At 30.4% G+C, this 26,521-nt stretch overlaps 1 long non-coding RNA gene across 10 annotated transcripts in view; it reads right to left on the bottom strand.

Moving 5' to 3' along the window:
• The window catches only part of LOC111278772 (uncharacterized), an 85,951-nt gene that overhangs the window by 37,221 nt on the left and 22,209 nt on the right, over positions 1-26,521 (bottom strand). The gene's annotated exons all lie outside the window — the stretch shown is intronic.

The following is a 26,521-nucleotide window of genomic DNA, read 5'->3' as shown; positions in this document are numbered from 1 at the left end:
TATCTAAAATTTCATGCTCTTCCCTCTCTTCTTGCACAGCCCTAATATTATTTTTTCTAACCCATAAACCTACTACATTTTGAATATATCTCATACTATGCAGAGTATGAGCACCAAGAACACTAAATGGATTATTGAACACTATCTCTTTATCTCTTCTAGTATTAATGTTCAATTTCCTCAAAAGATTATTGATTGTAAACCCATAAACTAAGGTGTAGTCTCTATTTTGCACTACCGTCATTATATCACTAAAAATAAAATGCACCAAATTGGGTTTTTCTTGATGTTTGTTTTTATACATCCACCAGTAATCTTGCTTCCTAATGGTTGATTATTGAGTGCTAAAAGGTGCCAATACATGAATGATAATAAGGTGTAACCGCCTATCATGCATTGACAACTTAGTGGCTTGAGTAGAAGCAACTCTTAAATTGTCATTTCTAAATATATCTTAAACTACTTCCAACATGTCACACCTAGTGTTGGTGTCTCCCTCATCATCTAGCATGAATGCTTTAGCTAACAATTGCTTGCTAACTATAATTTATTTGCCCATCACATAGGTTCTAAATCTATCAGGATAATATCTATATGACCCTTTAATTTCAATACAAGTGGCATTACTATAGAACACCTTAACTAGATTCTCAAACAAAAGTCTATCCATGCACAAGTAATTCATCCATCCAAATATCTCAAATGCATGTAAATAAGGGAACTCTATAGATTGCAGGAATTCAAGAAAGATTACCTTTCCATGCTTAACTTCTCTATGAGCAAAATGTGTCTCATATATTTCCTTGGCATCAGGATTGGCAAAATTTTGATTGAATGAAGGCTCTATTGATGAGCTAAAAGCCTCATTCGGAGGATTCTTCCTTGTCTTTGGAGCCATGAAAATAATGCGATTGAAATAGGTAAGCTTATGTGAAATTGATGAATAAATTGGTGATTGTAGATGATAGGTAGTAGAATATATTTGAGAGACACAAGAAGATTGAATGAATGTGGTAGTTTCAAAAGGGGGATCAATTTTCTAGAGTGAGAAGAATGAGTGAAGATTTTTGTGTGAATTGATGATTTTTATAAGAAACCAAGTAGAAATAAAGCAATTTGCAAAATATTTTGGTTAAGAGAGATCAATTTTGAGAAAAAATAGAGCAAGAATTTCTAGGGTTTGAAGAGAAGGTGTTTAAAGAAAAAGAAGAACAGATGAAGAGCTAGAATGATCGACTAAGGAAGAGAAGGGACCTAATTTTGAAAGGCTAAAATGGTGTGCATAGTATCAATTTTTCATGACCCGATCGATCGATTATAAAGGGGGATTGATTGTGCATAGTTTTGCATTAGATCGATCGATCAGGTCCAAAAGGGGGACCTATCAGTTCCTCACATTTTCTATGCCACTTGGCTACTGGATGGAGAGCTGATCGATCTGGTCCAAGGGGAATCGATCGGTTCCTTAATGTTTTCCCTTAATTTAGCTACTGAATGACAAACCAATCGATGTAGTCCAAGGGGGATTGATCAATTTTAGTTGTAGCATTTTTTTTTAAAATTAAAAACCATGCAACATGAACATTCAAATATGCATCATACAATCATACATAAGATTAAAAAATATATATTAAGATAAGCATACATTTGATCAATCAATGTAGCAACATTCATCATACCATCAAGAAATTCATTTCAAAGAGCATTCATCATGCCAAGTTCATCTCTAATTGCATAAAATCTATCCTTATCATGAGGTTTTATGAAAATATCAGCTAATTGATGCAAGGTATCAACATATTCAAGCATAATATCACCTTTTTCAACATGATCTCTAATAAAGTGATGCCTAATTTCAATATGCCTAGTTCTGGAATGTTGAATTGGATTTTTGGTGAGATTAATGGCACTAGTATTATCACATTTAATGGGAATATGATCCATGGAAATTCTAAAATCCTCCAATTGCTGCTTAATCCATAAAACTTGAGCATAACAACTATCGACTACTACATATTCGACTTCGGTTATGGATTGAGCAACACTATTTTGTTTCTTGGAAAACCATGATATAAGCATATTTCCAAACAATTGCAAGTACCATCAGTGTTTTTTCTATTCCAAACAATTGACAAGTACCAGAAGTGTTTTTTCTATCAATTTTGCAACCACCAAAATCTACATCAGAATAGGCATGTAAAGTAAAAGATGAACCTTTGGATACCATAGTCCTAAATTAAGGGTGTCCTTAAGGTATCTAAAAATTCTTTTGATAGTAGATAAATATGATTCTCTAGGTGATAATTGAAATCTAGTACACAAACATACACTAATCATTATATCCGATCTACTTGCAGTAAGATATAGCAATGAACCAATCATAGACCTATATAATTTAGAGTCAACACATTTACCCCTTTCATCTTTATCAAGTTTTGTTGAAGTGCACATAGGTGTTGAGCAAGGCTTTAATTCTTCCAATCCAAACCTTATGAGCAAATCCTTGATGTATTTAGCTTGATTATGAAGGTACCATCTTTTGTTTGCTTTACTTGTAATCCCAAGAAGAATGTAAGTTCGCCCATCATGTTCATTTCAAATTCACCTTACATAGTCTTAGCAAATTCTTGACAAAGAATTTCATTAGTAGCACCAAAAACAATATCATCAACATAAACTTGCACTATGAGAATGTTTTTTCCTTTTGTTTTATATCAACCTTCCTTCTATTAAAACCATTTTCAATTAAAAATTTTGACAATCTTTCATACCAAGCTCTAGGAGCTTGTTTTAAACCATATAAAGCTTTCGTCAATTTATAAACATTATTTGAAAATTTAAGATTTTCAAAACCAGGAGTTGCTCTACATACACCTCTTCATTTATAAAACCATTTAGAAAGCACTCTTGACATCCATTTGAAAAAGCTTGAAATTTTTGAAACATGCAAATACAAGCAACATTCTAATGGCTTCTAACCTTGCAATAGGGGCATAGGTTTCATCATAATCAATTCCTTCTTCTTGACTATACCCTTGAGCTACCAACCTAGCTTTGTTTCTACTAACATTACAATGCTCATCCATTTTTTTCCTAAAAACCCATTGGTGCCTATAGTAGGATGATCACTAGGCCTAGGTACAAGATTTCACACTTGCTTTCTTTCAAATTTGTTCAATTCCTCTTGCATGGCCAATATCCAATGATCATCTCCTAAAGCTTCATCTATATTCTTGGGTTTAATATGAGATAGGAAAGTAACATAATTATACGCATTATAAGAAGATCTAGTTCTTACCCTTTGAGTTGCATCACCAATAATCTCACTATCTTTGACATATCTCCTTTCTCTATGGTGATTTGATTCTTTCTCTATATGTTGTGGCTTCTCTAGAAACTTATCATCTTCTTTTTGTATGTTCTCCTCAATGTCAAGTGATGCATCATTGATATTTTCTTGAAGTATACCTACATCAACATCATGAAGAGGCACCTTTATTGAAGATGGATTTCATTCATCAAAGCTAATATGTATAGACTCTTCAACAACTAATGTTCTTTTATTAAAGACTTTATAGGCTTTTGAATTCAAAGAGTATCATAGGAAAATCCCTTCATCACTTTTTCCATCAAAATTTCCAAGATCATCTTTCCATTGTTCAAAACAAAACATTTGTAACCGAAATGATGAAAATAACTTATGTTAGGCCTTTTTCCTTTAAAAAGTTCATACAGAGTGTTTTTCAAAATTGGCCTAATCATAGCTCTATTTATAATATAACAAGAGGTATTTATGGCTTCCGTCCAAAAATATCTAGGTAAATTATTTTCACAAAGCATCGTTCTAGCCATTTCTTCTAAAGTTCTATTTTTCCTTTCTACTATCCCATTTTGTTGAGGAGTTCTAGGAGTAGAAAAATTATGGCTAATACCATTTTCACTACACAACACATTAAAGCCAAGATTTTCAAATTCTTTTTCATGATCACTTCTAATACTAGAAATTGAATAGCCTTTCTCATTTTGTATTTGCTTTCTAAAAGTGATGAATTTTTCCAAAGCTTCATTCTTTGAATGTAAAAAGAGAACACATGTGAATCTAGTAAAATCATCAATAATAACAAACCCATATTGTTTTCCACCAAGCCTCATTGTCTTTTTGAGCCATAAAACAAACATTTTTAAAGGAAAGATTATCTAGATGCACTACATAAATATTTTCTTGACAATGTCCAACAAAAACAATTTGTTAGTTTTGATATCAATCACTTGACAGCACATCGATTCAAACACAACTCTAAGTCCTTTGTCACATAATTGACTAATAGTAAGTAAGTTATGTTTGAGTCCTTTTACAAGTAAAACATTTTCAATAGTAGTAGAAAATTTGTTACCAATGGAGCCAATCCCTTCAATTTGGCCTTTAAAGTTATCACCAAATGTAACATCTCCTCCATTTTTAGCTTTTAAGTCCTTAAAAAGAGTCTTGTCTCCAGTCATGTGTTTTGAGACTCCATTATCAAGGTACCATGGATTGTTTTTGCTTGAATTTTCTTTGTAGAAATGTTCATCCACCTACAAAAACACAATTAAATTTTTGTTTTGGGTAACCAAACTTTCTTGGGTCCTTAAGTGTTAGTAATAACAATTTTATGCCTTTTGGAATCCATTTCATTTTAGTAATCTCATCTTGAGATGTGCTAACTCCTTTTGGAATCCACACTCTCCTAATGAGCCACACTCTCCTAATGAGCCACACTCTCCTAATGAGCTTACTTTTATAAGTGATTTTCTTCAAGAAACAATATTGTATAGAATGACCCAATTTATGACAATACACATATGCTAGATGAATCATTTGGCTTAACAAGGAAATTCTTTAAAAGAGTCTCCTTGTTGCCACCATTATAGCCAAATCCATCTTTATCAAAGAATGCTCTTTGTGTTTCAAGCGTGTCATTTAGCTTTTGATGTCCCATATAAAATCTAGAAAATGAGTTATGGAAATTTTCATTTTTCTTAGTCAAATCATTGACATTCAACTTTAAGAGCTCAATTTCCTTTTCTAAGTCATCCTTTGTTTTAGTCAAGAGTTCATTTTCTAGTTTCAACTTAGAGATCATTTTTCTATATTTCATGTTCATGTTTGTTAGCCTTGAATTGATCCTTATTTTGCAATGACAAAACATTAAAGCTAAATAAGCTTGATCAAGATTTTGAAAAAGATTTATTTAGTACATGTTCTTAAGTTTTATATTTTGGTACTAAATAAATAATATGATTTTCAAAGTTTAAACAAGCCTTTCTTGGTTTCATATTTCTCAAACCAAATCTATCTTTAAAGATTATTTATTTGAGCTTAAACAAAAGTCTAATTGTTGTTTTTAAAGTGAACTTATTCATTTTGGACTTAATACAATTTTCATAATATTGGTTTTGAGAAATAGATTGACCTAAGAAAGTTGTTTTACAAGAACAAAGTTTTCCAACATTGAACTTATTTTATTTTTCTGTATTAATTCACAAATTTTTAATATTTGAATTTTATATGGTTGGAAAGCTCTTTGAGTCTACTTTCTAATGGATTAAACAAAATCCAAATCCAAAATTTCTAAGCAAATATTTTGAATTTTTACTAGACACTCTGCAGTTGTTAAAAAAAACTACACAAGGGGTAACTTTGAAAATTCACTATAATTCATACTCAATAATTTGGTGATGAATTTTGGATAGAAATCCCTTTAAGTCTAGTCTCTAAATCTTCAAGAAGTTTGTGATTTGGATTTATATAACTCAAGATATGATTAAATTAGTAACTAGAGTGTAAAATAAGAGACAACCACCCAGCCATTAACAGGATTTATCCCCTCATGGAATGGATCGATCGGGTCATATTTTTTAAGCATGAAATGGCATAAAACTTGAACCAATCAATCCCCTCAAGGAAAAGATCAATTGGGTCTGGGCAGAATCACACCAACGGCTATTTTTTCATGCTTTCAACAGCTATTTTCTTCTCCCAAGCATCCCTAATAGCTACTCCTTCAATTTCTCTATAAATTGGGCACTCCAACATGCCAAGAAGATTGATTAATCAAGAGAGCAAGAGCCAACAAGCCATGTTTTCATTCTCTCAAATAATCAAGAGTTTTAAGAGCTTCAAAGTCTATATCTTTGTATTTATTATATCCAAATTATTTTTGTTATTCATTCATCATCTTCTTGTACTTAAACTTAGCAAACACTTAGCCTTAGAGAGGTTGTTCTCTTGTTTATAAAATTATCTTTGATATACAAGGGTGGAAGAGAACAAAAGGTGAGGTATCCTCTTGAGAGCTTTGTAGTGAGATTGGGTATAATAATACAAAGGGTAGAGGTTTTTATCTTAATCCTTAGAAAAAAAAAAGATAGGTTGTAATTTTTAATTCAAGAATAATGGATTGAAGTCTTGGTGTAGACAACCAAGAAGAGAGGATGTAGGTGCCTTATGGAGAAGGACCGAACCTTTATAAATAAGTGTGTTTGATTTCTCTACCCCTATCTCCTTACAATTTATTATTGTTTATATTTGATTTTAGGTTCATTAATTGTTATTATTTGCATTATATTTTCATCAAAAGTGCTTATTGTTTTAATTTCCATTCAACTATATTGAAATCATTGTTTGGAAAAAATTTGGAGAAATCCAATTCACCCTCATTCTTGGATCACCATCTCACTTAAAAAGCTAACAATTGGTATCAGAGCTTTGGTCTTTTTTTTTATAGGTTTAACCACCTTAAGTAAAGATCCTATGGCTCAATTTTGGTTCCAAGATGGTGAGAAAGTCCTTAAAGCTCTTATGCTTGATAAATTTGAATTTTGTGAATGGAAAAGAAGGATGAATATGTTCATAATGGCCCAAGATTTTAGAGCTTGGAATATGGCTAAAAAAGGGCTTGGAATTCATTCAAATGATGTAACTACATGAAGCAAGTGATGGATGATGCCAAGGCCAAGTGCGTACTATATGGAGCTCTTTACTCCCATAAATTTAACTTGGTATCAAAGTGTCCAACCTCAAATGAGATATGGGAGAAATTGGATGAAATACATGAAATACAACAATCCAATCAAAATGCATCATGTCTCATGGCTTTTGAAGATTCGAAGGTAACCTCTAATTCTATTGATTCAAATTCATAAGCTTTTGATGAATTGCAAGATGCTTATAATGAGCTATGTCTTGAATATGAATCAATGAAGAGGAAATATAAGAAAATGATTTCAAAGTTGAATGTAGAGAATGAGTTTTTAATGAATGCAAAAAATATTTTAGAAAAAAAATGAAAAATTGAAAATAGATTTTGAAACCTCTCAAAATACGTATGAAATTTTAGAAAAAGAAAATTTTGATTTGAAAAAGAAATTTGATGTTTTGATGAATAAAAAGCAAGATTTTTTAGATAAGAGTTTAAGTGCCGAAATGATTAAATGCAATTTTTGTAATTTTCATGGTCATAGTATACATACTTGTCCTATTAAAAGAAAAGTCCCATTTAGAATTAGGCAAGTATGGGTTCCTAAAGGAACAGGAGACTTGCTCACTAACTCTCAAGGACCTAAAGCAATTTTGGTACCAAAAATCAAATGAGATTGTCTCTTGTAGGTGTGCTAGAGCAAGAAACCATAATGTGAGATTGAAGATTGAATACTCTAGACACACAATGGAGATGGGTAACCTCTAAACTTTATTTGAAGAGAATTTGAATTTAGTTACCTATTCTTGATGAAATTTGAATGCTTGATTGATTATGCAAAATTTGGTTGACATTGATAACAAGACATATGTTGCATAATCTTATAAAAAAAATGTGAGCTTGAATTGAATATGCATTTATTTTGGTCTTAAGTATGTTTGAGTTGCTTGTTGAAATTAATTGTGATATAAAACTTTTCTAAATGGTTTGAAGAACTTAAATTTGTGTTTAAACATTTTGCCTTTCTTAATAGCCTTTTTCAAGGAAATATGGGGATTAAGAGTTGACTTTTTGATTTCCTTGTTTCTAATGCCAAATGACCACTTGAACAACTTTGTTTTGTCATTTGAAATTTGTTGGAATGGTGTTCAAGTTGGTTAAAAATGAGCTTGACTAGTTTTGAGATTTATTAAGGTATTTTTCAAGCAAAAATGAGTTTTAAAGTGCAAAAATCAAAATCCTAAACCTATTAAGCTTTGAATAATTTATCCTATGGTATTTTGCATAAATATACTTGTTTAAATGATTTTAGCATGATGGAAATTATTTTTGTGATTTTTATACATATTGATTTGTGATTGTTGAACATGCTTATATGATCATGATGTTTAAAATTGCTTAACTTGTTTATAATGTTTGGATCTTATGAAATATTATTAAATTTGATTATTTTATTCTCAATTATTTTAACTTTTGATTTGTGATTTTAGAAATTGATGATCCTCTTGTGCTTAAATAATATATATTGATGTTTGATTATTCGTCTCTTGACTTCTTACGAAAATAATCTTGAAATATGATTTAATTCTTTATCCTTATTAATTCAAGATTTATCTCTTCTCTTGTGTCGATGAATTGATGAACTTTATGTGCTTAAGTAATATATATTGATTCTTTGTTCATCTATGTTTTTGGTCAAGATATGTGCTCATATGATGATCGATTCAATTTGACCTTAATGCTTGTGGTTTAAAATGCTTGAATTGTTTATCTCTTGATTGTGAAAGATATTTTATGAAATATTCTTATTTTTGTCTTAAATATTTTATTAATTTTGTGAAATATTTTGGATATTTGTGCTCAATTGATATATCTCTTGATTTGTGATTTTGAATATGATGAACTACTTGCTTGTAAATGATATGTGTTATTGGTTCATTTATTGTTCTTATCAAGAGTATGTTTATGTGATAAACATTATTTATCTTTACTTGACATGCTTGCAACATGACTTAAGTAAATGAATTTCTTATGATGCTTATTTTTAGCGTAAGTCATTGTTAATTATGGCCTATCATTTGTGTAGACATATTTATGCTTTTGTGCTAAAATTTTCTTGAATTTTTTTATGACAAATATGTCTTTCTTGAGTTTTTAGTTTTTATATGACCTAAAATTTATTTTGACATATTCTTTGGTGATTTATTGAATAAAAATGAATACTGAATATGTCTATTTTGTGTTCATGAATGATCTAAAAGGTTTGATTTTTGCACATTACACGAGAACTTTTGCTCTAGTGCCATTCTTGTGCTATTTGATGCTTAACTTGATATATGGTTTTTAGCTTAAATTTATAATTATATCTCTCTTACAATTGGCAACTTGTGCTTAGTGAATAAATTTTCTTTTGCCTATAATGACTTAGAATATGGAATTGTTTTCTAACAATTGGTATAATTTTTATCAATTGATTTTCTTGGTGCTTCTAATGAAAATCCTTTATCAAGAAATTTTTCTAAGTCTATGCTAGGAGAACTTGAAATGAGCATGAATGAACCTACATTTTTAGAATTTCAAGTGGAACAACCAAAGCAAGTCATCTTCATAAATCAAGCCTAAGAACATCAAAGACTAGTTCAAATGATGCGAAATAAAGGTTTCAAAGCCTCACTCAACCACGATGAGCACAATAATATAGCTTGACAAAGATGGAGGTAATTGTATTAAATCTATGCTATGTGCCTATAATTTATAATGTTTAATGCATGATTTCATAAATGCTTACTTTCATATGTGCAAAAATGAGATATCATGTTTGAATTTGTAAACACTTTGCACAAATTAATCACTAAGCTACTTGATAGAATTTGTCTTAACTTTGTTAAAAGCTTGGATTGATTAATTCAGTTTTATTAATATTCATGCCTAGTTCTTGATTGCTTTGATCAATAGTTTTTATTGCATGAATATTTGTTTGAATCTTTGGACATGGATATGAGTTAAATAGATTGATTTCTTTGAACATGTTCATTGATTGAGTCCATTGAGATATCATGTACCATATTGTGTCTAAAAGTTTGCATTTTTTTTGGTATATTGCTATACATGTTTTGAAATGTTCTTGCATATGCTTGTGTGATTTTGTTTGAAATAAATATATGTTTGATTACTTGCATATGCTTAGATTAATTACATTGCTATGCATTGAAATAATTTGATTATAATTGAATAATTATGCTTTCATTATTTCTTTGATATAGCATATGTGCTCATCATGTTTGGAAAATCATGCTTATATAATCTTTCTTATGACATGATGATAATTGAACCTCAATGCTCATTAGTACTTATGATTTATTATATACATATGAGTGTTCTTGTTTGGATAGGATAGCTTATGAAAGATTACTATTATCATTTATGCATATATTGAATAAATCTTTCATATGCTTGAAGCATGTGTGCTCTACGAAAGTTGTTGAATAAAATTGCTAACAATTAGTAACAATTTGTATCAAAATTGTTAAAGAATTTTTTTAACTTTCATAGACACTTGTTTATATGCCTATTCTTGATATAGCTTATACCTTGCATGCAAAATTGTGTGTGCCTTAAATTGATTAATCCTTATTTTGAAAAGGAGGAGAAATTTTAGAATACAATTTTGCTTGATTTGTTTTGTGATAACAATTGTTATACTTTATCATTACATATCTTTAACAATTGGTATCCATAACAATTGGTATGAGCTTGTATGCATGTGCATGAATTTATGCTTAATTGCTATTGATGTTTTAGGTTCTAAGCACATCTTATCCTAACATGATTTATGAGTAGATTGCATATCATTCATTATCCTTTGCTCATAAATTTCATGTAGTAAATTTGATGACTTGTGCTAAAATGCTAAAATTGGATACACTTATGCTTTTGTGCTTGAATACATGTATGTGAACTTCATTGTGCATATTACACTTGATTACATGCATTCAAAATATTCTTGATATTATTGGTATCAAGCATTTTGTCCCATGCCTTGAATTGATCTCTCTTTCTTTTGAAATGACAAAAAAAAGGAGAGAGTCTAGAGATATTTCTTCTTGTATGCTTATTACAATTGATATAGGAGTTTAAACATTTGGTATAAAGAGCATAAACAAAAAAGAGGAGAAATATTTCATGAATATATTTGTTAATGATGCCTCTTTATGTTTATTTGCTCATTAATATGCTCATACCTTTTCGCTATGACAAAAAAGGGGAGAAATATCATAGGGACAAATTTGCTTGTGCTTGACATGCATATGTTTGATTGTGCTTATTTGATATATTTGACTAACATATGTTTATTGAGTTGTGTTCGATTAAGATGCATAAATTAAGGGGGAGTTTTGCCATGCATTGTTTAAGGGAGAGTTTTCCAACATGTCTTTCAAAATCTTAAATGTTTCAAAGAAAGTTTTTCTTCAAGCAAATTTATCTTTAAGTTTTGTCATATCAAAAAGGGGGAGATTGTTAGCCTTGAATTGATCCTTATTTTGCAATGACAAAACATTAAAGCTAAATAAGCTTGATCAAGATTTTGAAAAAGATTTATTTAGTACATGTTCTTAAGTTTTATATTTTGGTACTAAATAAGTAATATGATTTTCAAAGTTTAAACAAACCTTTCTTGGTTTCATATTTCTCAAACCAAATCCATCTTTAAAATTATTTATTTGAGCTTAAATGAAAGTGCAATTGCTATTTTTAAAGTGAACTTATTCATTTTGGATATTCATTTTGGACTTAATACAAATTTGATAATATTGGTTTTAAGAAATAGATTAACTTTAAAAAGTTGTTTTACAAGAACAAAGTTTTCCAACATTGAACTTATTTTATTTTTCTATATTAATTCACAAAGTTTTAATATTTGAATTTTATATGGTTGGAAAGCTCTATGAGTCTACTTTCTAATGGATCAAACAAAATCAAAATCCAAATTTTCTAAGAAGATTTTGAATTTTTACTAGACACTCTATAGTTATAAAAAAAATTGTACATGGGGTAAGTTTGAAAATTCACTATAATACATACTTAATGAATTTGGTGATGAATTTTATATGGATAGAAATCCTTTAAGTCTAGTTTCTAAATCTTCAAACAGCTTGTGATTTGGATTTATATAACTCAAGATATGATCAAATTAGTGGGTAGAGTGAAAAATAGGAGACAACCACCCAGCCATTAATGGGATGGATCCCCTCATGGAAGGGATCGATCAAGTCATGTTTTTTAAGCATGAAATGGCATAAAACTTGAACCAATCAATCCCCTCAAGCAAGGGATCGATCGGGTTTGGGTAGAATCACACCAATGGCTATTTTTTCATGCTTTCAACGGCTATTTTCTTCTCCCAAACATCCCAAATGGCTACTCCTTCAATTTCTCTATAAATTGGGCACTCCAACACACCAAGAAGATTAATGAATCAAGAGAGCAAGAGCCAACAAGCCATATTTTCATTCTCTCAAATAATCAAGAGTTTTTAGAGCTTCAAAGTCTATATCTTTGTATTTATTATATCCAAATTATTTTTGTTGTTCATTCATCATTTTCTTGTACTTAAACTTAGCAAACACTTAGCCTTAGAGAGGTTGTTCTATTGTTTGCAAAATTACATTTGATATACAAGGGTGCAAGAGAGCAAGAGGTGAGGTATCCTCTTGAGAGTTTTGTAGTGAGATTGGGTATAATAGTACAAAGGTTAGAGGTTTCTATCTTAAGTCTTAGAAAGAAAAAGATAGGTTGTAATTTTCAATTCAAGAATAGTGGATTAAAGCCTCAGTGTGGACAACCAAGAAGAGAGGACATAGGTGCCTTGTGGAGAACGACTGAACCTCTATAAATCATTGTATTTGATTTCTCTACGCCTGTCTCCTTACAATTTGTTGTTGTTTATATTTAGTTTTAGGTTCATTAATTGTTATTGTTTGCATTATATTTTCATCAAAAGTGCTTATTGTTTTAATTTCCATTCAATTATATTGAAATCATTGTTTGGAAAAATTTTAGAGAAATCCAATTCACCCCCCTCTTGGATCACCATCTCACCTAAAAAGCTAACATTGTTCTCAAATTCTATAGCTAATTCATCATAAGCATCTTGTAATTCATCAAATGTGCATGAATTTAAATCATATGGATTAGAACCTTGGGCTCATCAAAAGCCATGAGACATAGATTGGCTACTTCCTCCTCATTTGATTCATCTTGTAATTCATCAAATGTGCATGAATTTAAATCATATGGATTAGAACCTTGGGCTCATCAAAAGCTATGAGACATAGATTGGCTACTTACTCATCATTTGATTCATCTTTGGAGAAGTCACTATCACTTCATGTTGTAACCATTGCTTTCTTTTTTGGCTTTTTCATATTTTGATTCTTCCATAAAGGGCAATCAAATTTAATATGATTTGGTTTGTTGCATTCATAACAAACAATCTGTTCCTTTTTCTCTTCTACTTGATTCTCCTTTAATCATTTCCCTTTGTGGTCTTTTTCTACCTAAGGACTTGTTCATCCTTATGAACTTTTTGGATCTTTTTGTAAACGTGGCCATCTCTTCATCTTCATCATCCTATTCTTGTCCAAGATTTTCATCTTCTTTAAAGGTTGATTTGAGAGAAATGCCATCTTTCTTGATTGGTTATTATCCCCTTTTGAGCTTCATCCATAGGTAAGGAGAGAACCCATTAGTTCATCCAAAGAAAGCGTGTGAGGATCTTTGGACTCTTCAATAGCTGTCACTTTAGTTTCCTAGCTCTTTAGTAGACCATCAAGAATTTTCTTCACCATCTCCACATTTGAGCAAGTCTTCCCTAGAGCCTTTAAACCATTAATGATTTCGATGAAGTGGTTTGACATTTCACTAATGGTTTCATCTGATTTCATCTTGAATAACTCATAATCATGAGTGAGCATGCTAATTTTTATCTCTTTCAATTGATTTGTACCTTCATGAGTGATAGCTAACTTGTCCTAAATTTCCTTTGCATTTTCACACAAAGAAACTTTATTGTACTCATTAGGCCTCAATGCACAAAAGAGTGTATACATTGCTTTGGCATTGAGTTTAGCCATCTTTATATCATTGACATCCCATTCACTTTCTTACTTGATCACCTCCCTACCATCTACCATCTTCATTGGAATTACAATGACCCTTCAAACTTCATAATCATTAGCTTGAATAAACAACCTTATCCTAGTCTTCCAATATGAGTAGTTGTCACCAACAAAGAGATGGGGTCTTATAATTGAATGGCCTTCACTTCTAAGAGATGTAGCAAATGTTTCATTTGCCATGATACATACTTTTTGTTGCCCACTATATTTGTTGTAGCTTGAGGATGGTTGTTCCATATTGATCACCATATTTCTTTGAGCCATTTTTAAGATCACATTTAGGTTGTTAGACCTACAAAAAAGAGTACTAGCTTTGATACCAATTGTTAGCTCAAAGACTTAAAATAAACCAAGAGGGGGGATGAATTGGTTGATAATAAAATTTTCAAAAAATCAATACTTAATAAGCACATATTCTACAAAACAATTCATCTAAGCAAATGAACATAATAAATGAGAGTAAACAAGAAATAGAGATAGAGAATTAGACACCAAGAGTTATAGAGGTTCGGTTCTTTCTTTAGGCACCTACATCCTCTCCCTTAACTTCACTTGCCAAGGAGTTTAATCTACTATGTGTTGAAAGATACAACCTAGCTTCTTAAAGCTTTACACAATCAACACCGTAAACTCTTAAGGGTTATCCTCCCTTTTAAGCTCACAATCTCAAAATACAAAGTTTTTGAAGTGTTGTGCAAACTTAAAAGACCTCTTTAAGGTTGGGTGTTTGCTAGCTTGAAGTACAAAGCAATATTGACAAGAGAATTTAGGAAAAAATTTATACAAGAAGGATTTTCCACACTTTTCTCTCTTTTGAACTGGTTTGAATGCTTGAACAAGATGGTTGGTGAAGGTAATAAGTTCTTTTAGCTATACATACTATTGATTTACAGTGTAGGCTTTCATTTATATGTAGGAAGGAGTTGATAACCGTTACTTTGCATTTAATGCTTCAAACCAGCAAAATATCTAACAAAAAAATAGCTGTTAAGGCTTTTTAGGCATCAAGGGATCGATCCCCTCATATAAGGGATCGATTGGGTCAATTATGAGAAAGACCAAATTCGTGCATTAAAAAGCTTACCCGATCAATCAGGTAACATACTTGATTGATCCACTACTTGGGTGATCGATCCTTAATGTGGGGGGATCAATCTTTTTTGTTAATTTTCAAACTCATTTTGCTTTCTGTGTAAAAAATAGATCAATCCCTTTAAGGGAGGGATCGATCCCATGCTTAGGTGATCGATCCCCTATGTGAAGGGATCGATCCCTTTTATGGATTTTTAAATGAGGATAGCATTCTATGTAAAAACAGATCAATCCCTTTAAGGGAAAGATCGATCGGGTCAACTTAAAACCTCAACCAATCGGTCCTTACAGGGAAGGGATCGATTGGTTCTTGCTAAAATTCCACGAGTTCAGGAAGAAAAATGGATCGATCCCTTTGGCTAGAGGATCAATCAAGTAAAGGAGGGGATCGATCCCTTCTATCCAAAACATGCCTTAATCCATTTCGTTTTAAGAATTTACTTTGTTTTAGTTCCTAAATGAATTTTGGCAAGATAGAAGGCTGGAAAAATATTCAATTTAAGATTAGGAGAGTTTGATTCAAGTTAGGCAAATTTTTGTTTTGTTAATTCAAAACTTTTCATCAATTCAAGGCTAACAAACCTATTTTCTAAAGCTTGATCTTTGACTCAAAATAGGAACACTAATGAATGTCATGGTAATTAAACTTACTTTAAAAGTCCACCGAAATATTGTGGATTTATGAAGAGCTTTAAATTATCAATGTGCTACTTTTCAATCCTAAACCAACCTCTAAACCAAGAGTCAAACCTAAAATAGTAAGTCAAACTCTAAACCCTAGTGAAACCCGAAACCCGAAACCTTAGTCAAACCCTAACCTTTTGGTCAAACCCTAAAACCTAAACTCAATACCTAGGTCACACCCTAAAACCCAAACTTAAAACCTATATCAAACCTAAAGCCCAAGGTCAAACCCTAAAACCCATATTCAAATCATAAACCAAAAGTCAAAAACTAAACCCTTGGTCAAACTCTAAACCCTAGGTTAACCCTAAAACCAAAGTCAAACTTTAAGCCTCAGATCAAACCTTATAACTAAAGTCAAACACTAAAACCCTAGGTCAAACCCTAAGACAAATTCAAACACTAAGCCAAAAGTCAAATTCTCAACATTATGTCAAACCCTAGTCAAAACTAAACCTAGGTCAAACCCCAACCTCATCCTTAATCTTGAAGTTGCCTAAAACTTTAAACTCTCCTGAAGCCTTAAAACTTAAGCTAAATCCCAAACCCTATTCCTTACTACATTCATGTTCATTTTCAATTAGCATTTATATTAATTCAATTGTTGTACTCATGTGTTTTTTAAAGGAATTATGTATCAACATAAAGAGTAATAGTAGCAAAATTTTAAACTTTTTAACTCCTTAAAGCCAAGATCAATTAAAAAGATCATATAAATATAGCATATGGCTTTTAACCAAGGGTGCTTTAACTCTAGCGCCAACTTTGCTTTGTTCTAACTATGTGATTACCCAACTTCTTTTCAAGCCAAAAGTTGTCCATATGTGCAGCCTCTAATAGTGATCCACACGAACACTTATAAAAGAACCTTCTCTAAAAATTGGAGGAACAAGACCCACATTGCAACTAGTAACTATTTCAAAACCTTATTTTTTTTTCTTAAGTTTTTTTCTCAGCATATGAGATGATAATGCTCTTTCTTATAATTGCTCTTAACTTGTCATAACATGTTACAAAAGGGGCAGCTAATGTTCTTTTTGTAGAAGAGGGTTCGACTAACTTAAGGTTGTGCATAAATGGCATAATTCCCAATTAGCCCTTATGCTAGCCAAAGCCCTATAACAAGTGGACATTGTGCCTTTCTTATTTATTTCCTCTATCTTTGGGTCTAACCTAAACTATATTAAGTCCAACTTAATTTGTCCCAATTGTACTCTTTCATAATAGTCCTATTATGTGTGATCAATTAGGTTCCATAGCATGTTGGCAGTAAACATAAGTATTGTAATCCTTTATATTCAGCTTAGATGAATCAAAACTTTTGACTTCATCACTAATTCTCCAATTAGCCAATCTTACGTTTATAGATCATGATCAATGCTAGCTATATTATCATAACCACCAATTGTTAAAGAAGGTCAATATGGCTTGACAACCTATCCTTGCATGGTCTTAATGTATAATTAATATCTTTTTATCACTAAGCATCTTGGCTTGAACATTGAGCATGATTTAATGTCTAGTCAATCTTATTCAACCATGTTAACTCTTGTCATTAACATTAACCCACACGTAAGCTATAAAACAATTCTAAACTCTTATTTCACTTTGGCCAAAGATTTTTAGATTTGATTCAATCAAGACTAATTAAGATACTTACTTGATCACACAGGATGATGAATCCCATTTTGATTACTTCATGCATCTTTTTATGCCTCATGTTATAGCCAACTATACTCGACTAGAGCATTCTTGCTTAAAACTATAAGTAAAGTCAAAGTATAACACTCATTATATAAGATTATAAGTAATCTGAAGTTAAAGGATTACTTATACAACCATCACATTAGAGTGTAGCTATAGATACTATGTGAACTACCATATAGCATTCTCATCTCGCATCATGTTTAATGAACTTGTTCTTATAACAAGCACCACATGTTAGCTCAAGTTTACCAAAACTTCAACCTATGAGAACAGTAGCTTGCTTCATAAGTAAGGCATAACCATATGCAAGTTTCAACAACTTTTATAAATGTTTTCTTACTGATAAAGCATTGACTAGGAACCTTTTTGGAATATATAACTTTTATGCAATTAGGATCCCATAATTACAATCTTATTAAAATTCCCTTGTAAGGCTTCATTTATATTCTAAGTACTTTATCATGCAAGAATCAATAATAAAATACAATTATACAAGTTTAATGATAAAAAAATCAATACTTTTATTAAATATCAAATATCAAAGTATCACAAATGTGACAATGTTTTAACCAAAATTGATTTAGCTTGAAAGACATATACCAACAATCTCCCACTTGCACTAAAACCATTCATCTATGTATCTAATACCATATTTGATTACATGCTTATCATGTTTCTGCTTGATCAAAGCTTTAGTAAAAAGATCAACAATATTATCCTCAGTGGGTACTCGTTCAATTTTAATATAACCTCTAGAAATAAAATCTCTAATGAGATAACATCACCTTATTACATGTTTGGATTATTGATGAGACCTTGGTTCTTTGGCTTAAATGATTGCTCCATTGTTGTCATAATAGATGATTATTAGATCAACAATCATATGACCAATACTTAGTTTAGTTATGAACTTTTTTATCTTTGTAACCTTAGATGAATAGATGTATTCAGCCTTAGTGCAAAATCAACAATTGTGCTTTATTTGAAAAATTTCCAACTCATTACTTCACCATTCAAAATAAATACATAGCCACTTTAAGATTTGCTACCATCATTTTAGATTGAAAACTTACATCACAATAACCCTCAACTTGGAGTTTGACTCTGTCATAACGTATCCATTCGTAAACTCGATCGCTAAACGAAAAACTTAAAATCATGAAAAGATGGGGAGTCACCGCTAATCTTTTTTAAAGAGTGATTGGCCACCCAAAAAATTTTATCTTTTTAATAAAACAATAAAACCAGTTTAAAGTTTGTTAAAAAGATAATTTTGGTCTACGAAAACAAGATTAAGTTTGGGAATCAGTTACACTTGAGGAAAAATTAGCATCCCTATAGTGCCTATAAAATTGGTACCAATTAATCATGCATTATCTATAATTTTGGATAAAAATGGTTTTTATTTAAGATTTAATAATAATTCCTTTAAAAAAAAGAAAGAAAATAAATTAAAAATATTTATCTAGGAATATTGTGAAAATCTTTAGATTAAAGAAATATTTTATAATTCTCCAACATCTAGGCAAAATCCAAAGATAATCATTTCTGTTTGAGATTCACCAAAAGATTCCTTTAAAAGTAAAAATAACATTCTTTGGCAAATGATAAATATTGGTAACTTTCTAACATCTAGGTAGAGTACCAAAAAAATTTATTTTCCTTGAAATGCTATTTTAATTTTATTATTTATTTTTGAAAATTAAATTTTCAAAAGAAACTTTTTATGCAATAAAAATGACAAATAATATAATTAACATTAAACCTTAATAATTAAAACAAATATATATATGCAAAATGAGTGCAAACATTAATCCAAAAATGAGATATATGGAAACGATAAATGACGATGAGATGTGCAATTAAAATTAGGTCCTTAAATATAAAAAAATCACTTAAACTGTCTAATCTCTAAACAAAGTCTAGGTGCAACATTTATATTTAAAATATCATTATTTTTATTTAATTCTATTATTTTAAAATACAAAATTAAATAAAAATTCTTAATGAAATAAAATTTCCTAAATACCCATTATCTATGCGGGCATTCGAGAACAAATTAATTCACAAGAAGTTTTTATATAAATCCTTAAATTTTATAATGGTTTCAGGGTTTGGGGTAGACTTAAGGCTTAGGTATTCACCTAGGGTTTAGGGTTTCACTTAGAGTTTTGTTTAAGGTTTCATTTTAAGGTTTCAAAAAATTATGAACCTCTCTTAAAATCTCCAACTTCTAGGTAAACTTTCGGAGCAAGCTCATTTTTTATAATTTTATTTATTTTTTATTAAAATTTTATTATCTCTATTATTTTTATTTTTAATATTTAATAATTTTTCAATATCTAAGCAAAATAATTATTTTCAATTCCCTCAACATGATTATAATAATAGAAATAAAATGCAATAGATATTTAAACATTCATATAACCTAAGCCTTTTATTTAATCTATCTTATTATTTTTATTTAATTCCCCAACATTTAGGTTTTTAAACCATGATTTTGAATTTCCTCCAACATTTGGGCAGGATTTTCAAAATTTTACTTTTATTATTTTTTTTTTTACATATTTAGTATTTAATATTTATATTTTTAAGAAGCATGATAGAATTAATAAATTTAAAGGGCATAGAGAATAAATTACATCTAAAGCAATTTACAACATGGGAAATTAAACTCTAAAAACTAAAAAAAAATCATATTGGTAACAATAATAATAATAAAGGATAATAATACCAACAATAATACAAAAACTATTCGAACATTCATATGATCTGCATTTTTTATTAAGATTTCTATTAGTTGGATTTTTATGCTTATTATTTATTATTACTTTATTCTTTCCTTCTTCTTTTTTTTTTAAACCTCTTTAAACAATATATGCTTGCATGAATAACCCTTTCAATTTTTCTAAGATGCTTTCTTCTGGTCTCTTTAAAGTTTGTCTTCTTCTTTCTTACTTGACTCTTAAAGCTAGCCTTTTCTTTTATCTTTATATATCGTTTAGCAGGCCAACAAAGCACTTATCAATTATAAACCCTTATTAACTTCAGGCATTAAAGTTTGTCTATCATCAAAGGCTTAACATTAAGGAAAAAAAGCAAACGAAGCACTTAGCTCCTAGTTTTTAACATTAAACATAAGGAAGTTCTTCTAAATGGAAGCAAGTCCCACATTTTTGCTTAAGGTCAAACAAGTTTTTAACCAAAGAAAGACATGGGATTTGATCATCAAACCAACTTATGCATTTAAAAAGAAAAGGAAAGAATAAGGATTACCTACTGCCGTTGAATGCTACTACCGATTCTCTTATTTTTTCTATTGAATGCTACTGCCACCACCAATGCCTATTACCTTATCTTTTTCTTTTTTTTTTTCTCTCCTCATTTTTTCTTTTTTCTTCTTGCCTTTTTTTTGTTTTTTTCTTTTTCTTTGTGTTAATTGTTACTTTTTTTTTCTAGTTTTAATGTCCATTAGTTTTTATTTGTTTTCGCTTGCTCCTACTCACGTCCTTATTGCTGCCTAAGCTAAAAAAAAAAAAGAAAAATTATGGATGCCAATGTGAAAATTCATTATGAAAGGTAGGAGAATATTTTTGATAAATATGCCTAAGAGATAATTGTTGAAGGGAAAAATGAAAAAAACCTCACCATGGTATAAAAAGATTTGGTGCATAACTATTCCTAATAGTCATTATATTGTTCCTAGCTAACACCTTAGGCTAGTAATTTTCCTTAACCACCTCATCCTTGTGTTCCAATTCCCTCGCCACAAGTATTCACAAAACAATAGATCAACCCAAACCATTTCTAAAGCCATAAATGAAAAAGAGTCAAGATGTATCATTCACTCCCAATGTCTTATACTAAGCTCTTCACTTGTCAAAAATCATATGATTTCTGTTATCCTTTAAAACCTAGAAAGCCTTCTTACCCAAAATGATATAATCCCAATGCTAAGTGTGAATTCTACAACAGGGTCAAAAAGCATTCCATAATGGACTATACCACCTTCAAGGATATAGTTCAAGCTCTAATTGATGTAGATCTCACAAAATTTAAAAAACTGGTTAGTGATTTTGATTATTGATAGTGGAGGAGTAGCAAGTCAACGATGCTAAAGTTGAAACACCAAGTGAGGAACTTATGTTTCTATAACTTTACATGTTATCTCAAGAGCTCTATAAAAAATGTGACTTTTTGGGTCAAATCTATATGTTTTCATTGAATGAATGGATATTGCAAATCATAATATGTCATGGATTTATATTGTCATTTGAGGTTTTTTTATTTCTTTTAAATTTTGGACTTGTAGGTTTTCTTTGAAAAAAATAGTAAAAAAGGGAAATTGTTAAAGTTGAATAAAGCCTCACATAGTTAAGTCCCAATGTTATAGAAAGATAAATGCCTTTAAAAATAAAAAAGTAAAAAAACAAAACCCACATAGTTTAGTCCCAATGTTATAAAAAGGTAAATGCCTTTTACAAATGAAAAAGTCAAAAAAATAGAGAAAAATAAAGAGAAAAAGAAAGTTTTCTATCTCGGATGAGTTGGTGATCGCTATTAGGAATTACCTAAACACTTTTTCTTAGATCATTTAGTTAATTCCATCTATTAGCCATGACTTTTCAAAAGACATGAATTTAAACTTATAAACCTTGCCCTTGCCTGATAATGTCATGATATCAAAGGCTGATAATCTTTTATCAGGCAATGAATAATGAAACAGCTAATTGAAAAAAAAGGAAAATTTAGGATTCCTAGAAAATCAAGCATACATGACATTTTTTTAAAAAATTCAAGTGTGGTAATTTGATATGTCAGTGTTACATTATAGCTAAAAAAATTTCTAAAGTCAAAGTTACCTGGAGTTTTGTAAAATAACCTTAAACTTACCAACCTTTTAGTTTTTTACTCCAAAGTTGACCTAGTCCAGTGTCTAGAGGCACAAAAATAAAAAAAAAAAAAACCTCATTGCCTTTAAGACAATTTGAGCTATGATCAACCTATTTGTTCTTTTTCTGGTAAAGTGTCATAAACCACTTGATACCTCAAATGGGTTCAATCCATATGACCATTTTCTCATTCATTCCATATAACTTTTTTTTCTTACAACAACTTTCATTAAACGTGGTTTGTTAAAATCAAGCATCTTCCATGAATTGCACCACTAGCAAAGTGGATAAGGTATGAGTTATGGGGGCATTTTAAAAAAATAGCAAAAATTTAAAAAAAAATAGTTATGACATCATGCACTTAAGAAATTTGAATAAATCAAAATAATGTCCAAATAAATCCAAAAAATTTGGGGAAGGAATAAAGGAAAAAAATAAAAGCCTAAAGTGAAAAAACCAAAACAAAAGTCAATGAGCTAAAAATCCAAAAAAAAAAAAAACTTTTTAGAATGTAAATTCTTTATTCAGGATCATTTTCCCAAAGGGAACTACTCATCAATTTAAAAGATCATGCTTGAAATGACAAATGGCTAACTTTCATCTTCTTTTCACAAATATAGAAATTTATCCCTTACTACCCATTTGAGCTTAATAAAATTCTTTTAAAAATAAACCATAACTAAGGATCACCTTCCACAAGGGAGGAAAAAGGATGCGTTTAGGGGTTACGAACAATGATGTCCAAATGGAATCTTGTATGTTGGGACAAAGGCCCCATATAAAAGTTTTCAAAAGTTTTGAATCCATTCAGAGAAAAGAAGAAGTGAAAGAATGAAAAAAGAAAATTGAAGAAAAAGAGAAAAAAATAAAATAAAAAATAAAAAAGGAGAAAAGAAAGAAAATGGAATAAAGAAAAGAAATGAAATGAAAGGGTGGAAAGCATAAGAAAATGAATAGGAATATACCTTAGAGTGGATCCTTTAAATGAAAGAATGATCTTCGATTTTAATTATCCTTAAACACTTGTTTTGGGCCTATCTATCATTTTCTTTGAAAGCTCAAACCTTGGCCTATGTTCTTTCTATGAAAAGTTTATTTTGGATCAAGTATAGAAGTTTAAAATTGAAGAGTTTCTCATGGAAAAATGACTATGGCACCCATGAACCTTATTGATTCCTTTTTATTACCTAACTTTCTATTTAGACCATTATCCCCTTTCGGATAAGTTTAAATTTTTAAGTGTATGGTGTAATAATCAAACAAAAAAAATGAAAGAAAATGAAAAAAGAATGTGGTTTTAAGGTGAAAACCCTACAAAGGGTAGTTTAGAGCAAACCTTGAAAGCCACTTCTAAACTAAATAAAGTGAATGATGAACAAAGATAAGTTAGGCTTTTTCAAAAGATCCGAAATATCAAAGTCCTAGAAGTTTGAGAAAGGTTGATTTTGAAAATCTCAACTTTTTGCCATTCCCAAATAAACATTTAAAATCTCAAGCCTTTACAACTAACCACAATATATATCAAAATGTCACATTTGAAGGCTATAGAAAGTGTTTAACATGCTTGATTTTCAAGGAATTCATCTTTTTAGAAAAACTTATGTTTTGTTTGTGAGCCTGCATGGAAAAGTATATGCTTCTTTTATCTTTTTCAAGTGAAGAAATCATTTTGAATGAATAGAAACCTCTGTATGCTAAACAATTTAATCAATTTAGAAAGAAAAATTTTTTCTTTTTTCACTTTTGATAGGGATTACCAATTTTTGAGAAAGAATTTAAGCCCAGTTTAGCTGGCATTCAGGTTTTAAGCTTAGTGTAGCTGGCATATATGAAAATATAAGTCTAGTTCTTCCGGAATCTAATGAAACTTTAAACCTAGTTTAGCTGACAGCTAAGTTTAAGCCCAGAATAGTTGGCACACAAGCTTAGATTAATTGGCACATAAGCCAAGTTCAATTGGCATGCAAACCCAGATTAGCTAACAAATAGGCCTAGTTTAGTTGGCATGTAATCCTAGATTAGTTGAAAAAGTATACACCCCTTTTTATCCTTTTTAAGTGTTAAAGTCTTTTTAAATCAACAAAATCTTCGAGTGCAGAACCATCTAATCTATTAGGAAAGAAAATTCTCTTTTTTCATTTCTGATAGGGATTGCCAATTCCAAAGAAAAATTTAAGTCATGTTTTTTCCTAGCATCCAGGTTTTAAGCCCAATTTAGCTAGTACTCATGAAAATATTTAAGCCTAATTTAGCTAGCACCTATAAGAATTAAGCCTAGTTTAGCTAGTACCCATGAAAGATTTAAGGTCAGTCTAGCTGGCACCTATGAAAAGATTCAAGCCTAGATTAGTTAGTACCTGATGCAAATTTAAGCCCAGATTAGCTACCACCCCATAAAAAGATTTAAGCCCAGTTTAGCTAGCAACCAATGAAATTTTAAGCCCAGTTTAGCTAGCATCAATGAAAATTTAAGCTTAGATTATCTGGCACACAAGCCCCATATTAGCTAGCATCGAGAAGTTTTAAGCCCAGTTTAACTAGCACACAAGCCCAATTTAGCTAACACCTATGGAAGTGTGAACCCGCATGGAAAAAGCATATGTTTTTTTTTTATCACTTTTCAGGTGGAGAAACCCATTTGAATGATGAAAAACCTCAATGTATTCAATCCATTTGGAAAGAAAATTTTTACTTTTATAAGGATTGCCGATTCTTAAGAAAGAATTTAAGCCCAATTTGGTTGGCACTTAGGTTTTAAACCTAGTTTAGCTAGCAAAAGTGACAATCTAAGTTTAGATTTTCTTGAACCCAATGAAAATTTAAGCCCAGTTTAGTTGGCACCTATGAAAATTTAAGCCCCATTTAGCTGGCCCAAAAACCTAGATTAGCTTACACGTTAACCTAGATTAATGGTCACCTTATTCAACCTACAATTCAATCCTAATCATCATTATCTTTTGACTCATTGTTTAATCCTGGTAATCTAAAATAAGTAAAAAAAAATCACCTTAGGAAGTAGCATCCGGACAAAATTGTTGTCATGTCTTTGCATTGCATTATTCCTAATTCTTAGAAATATGCAAAAAGGGGTAACTGTAAATACCTAATTTTGTCTGAAATATTTTATCACTTTAACCTAGGCTTGGTTTAGCAATTAGGCTATGATCATAATTTTTCAAGCCCATTAAATGATCTATTTTCAAATTTCAAAACACGTAGCCCGTTGCATAGGCTTGAATGAAGACCAAAATGGCCTAATAAAGGCTCCATAAAATACTTTCTTTTTCAAACCACATAAATGGCCCAATGTTAGCCATTAAATGAAAAATAAAAATATAAAAATATAAAAGACAAAAATATAAATATATAAAAATAAAATATAACAATATAATAATAATTAAAAATATTAAATATATTAAAAGATATATAAATATATAATAAAAGGGAGCTTGACCCAAAATAAAATCATAAGTGCCAATAAAGTATAGCCCAATTAAAAGCCCATAACATAGCCTTAACCCAAAAGCAAAAGGCATATTTAGCTTTGTTAAAATTTGTTTAAAATGGCTAAGAGGGCCCACTTGAAAAGAGGAAAGGAAATCAGGAAATGAAACCATACAAGCTTACTGTGAAAAGGCTAAAAATGTTGCAAACTACATGGAGGTTTATTTGGCCTTATTTGGGAATAAAAGCCACGTGAAAATGGGGGAAACCAAAGAAAACCATTGAAAAAACTACATTAAGATGTGGAAAGGAGGAGAAAAATAAAAAATTGATGAAAAACGAGTATGATGGGAGGTGGCTTGGGATCGAGAGAGAAGAAAAACTAAAAAAAGAGCCAAACCAAAGAAAAGAAAATGTGTGGAGTAGCAAAGAGAAAATGGTGCCAACAAAAAAACTAGTAGAAAGCAAAAATGAAAAATAAAAAAAGGGGAGTCGAGAGCTCTCGAGCAAAAAAGGTAAAAAAAAAGGTGGTTGAACATAAAAGAAATTGAGCAAGAGAGGAAAA

Source organism: Durio zibethinus, chromosome 8 (assembly GCF_047325235.1).
Source record: "Durio zibethinus cultivar Kanyao isolate XHJ-2024 chromosome 8, ASM4732523v1, whole genome shotgun sequence".
Classification (NCBI taxonomy): domain Eukaryota; kingdom Viridiplantae; phylum Streptophyta; class Magnoliopsida; order Malvales; family Malvaceae; genus Durio; species Durio zibethinus.
Note: the sequence above shows the minus strand (reverse complement) of the source record. Positions and strands in the feature narration are given on the sequence as shown.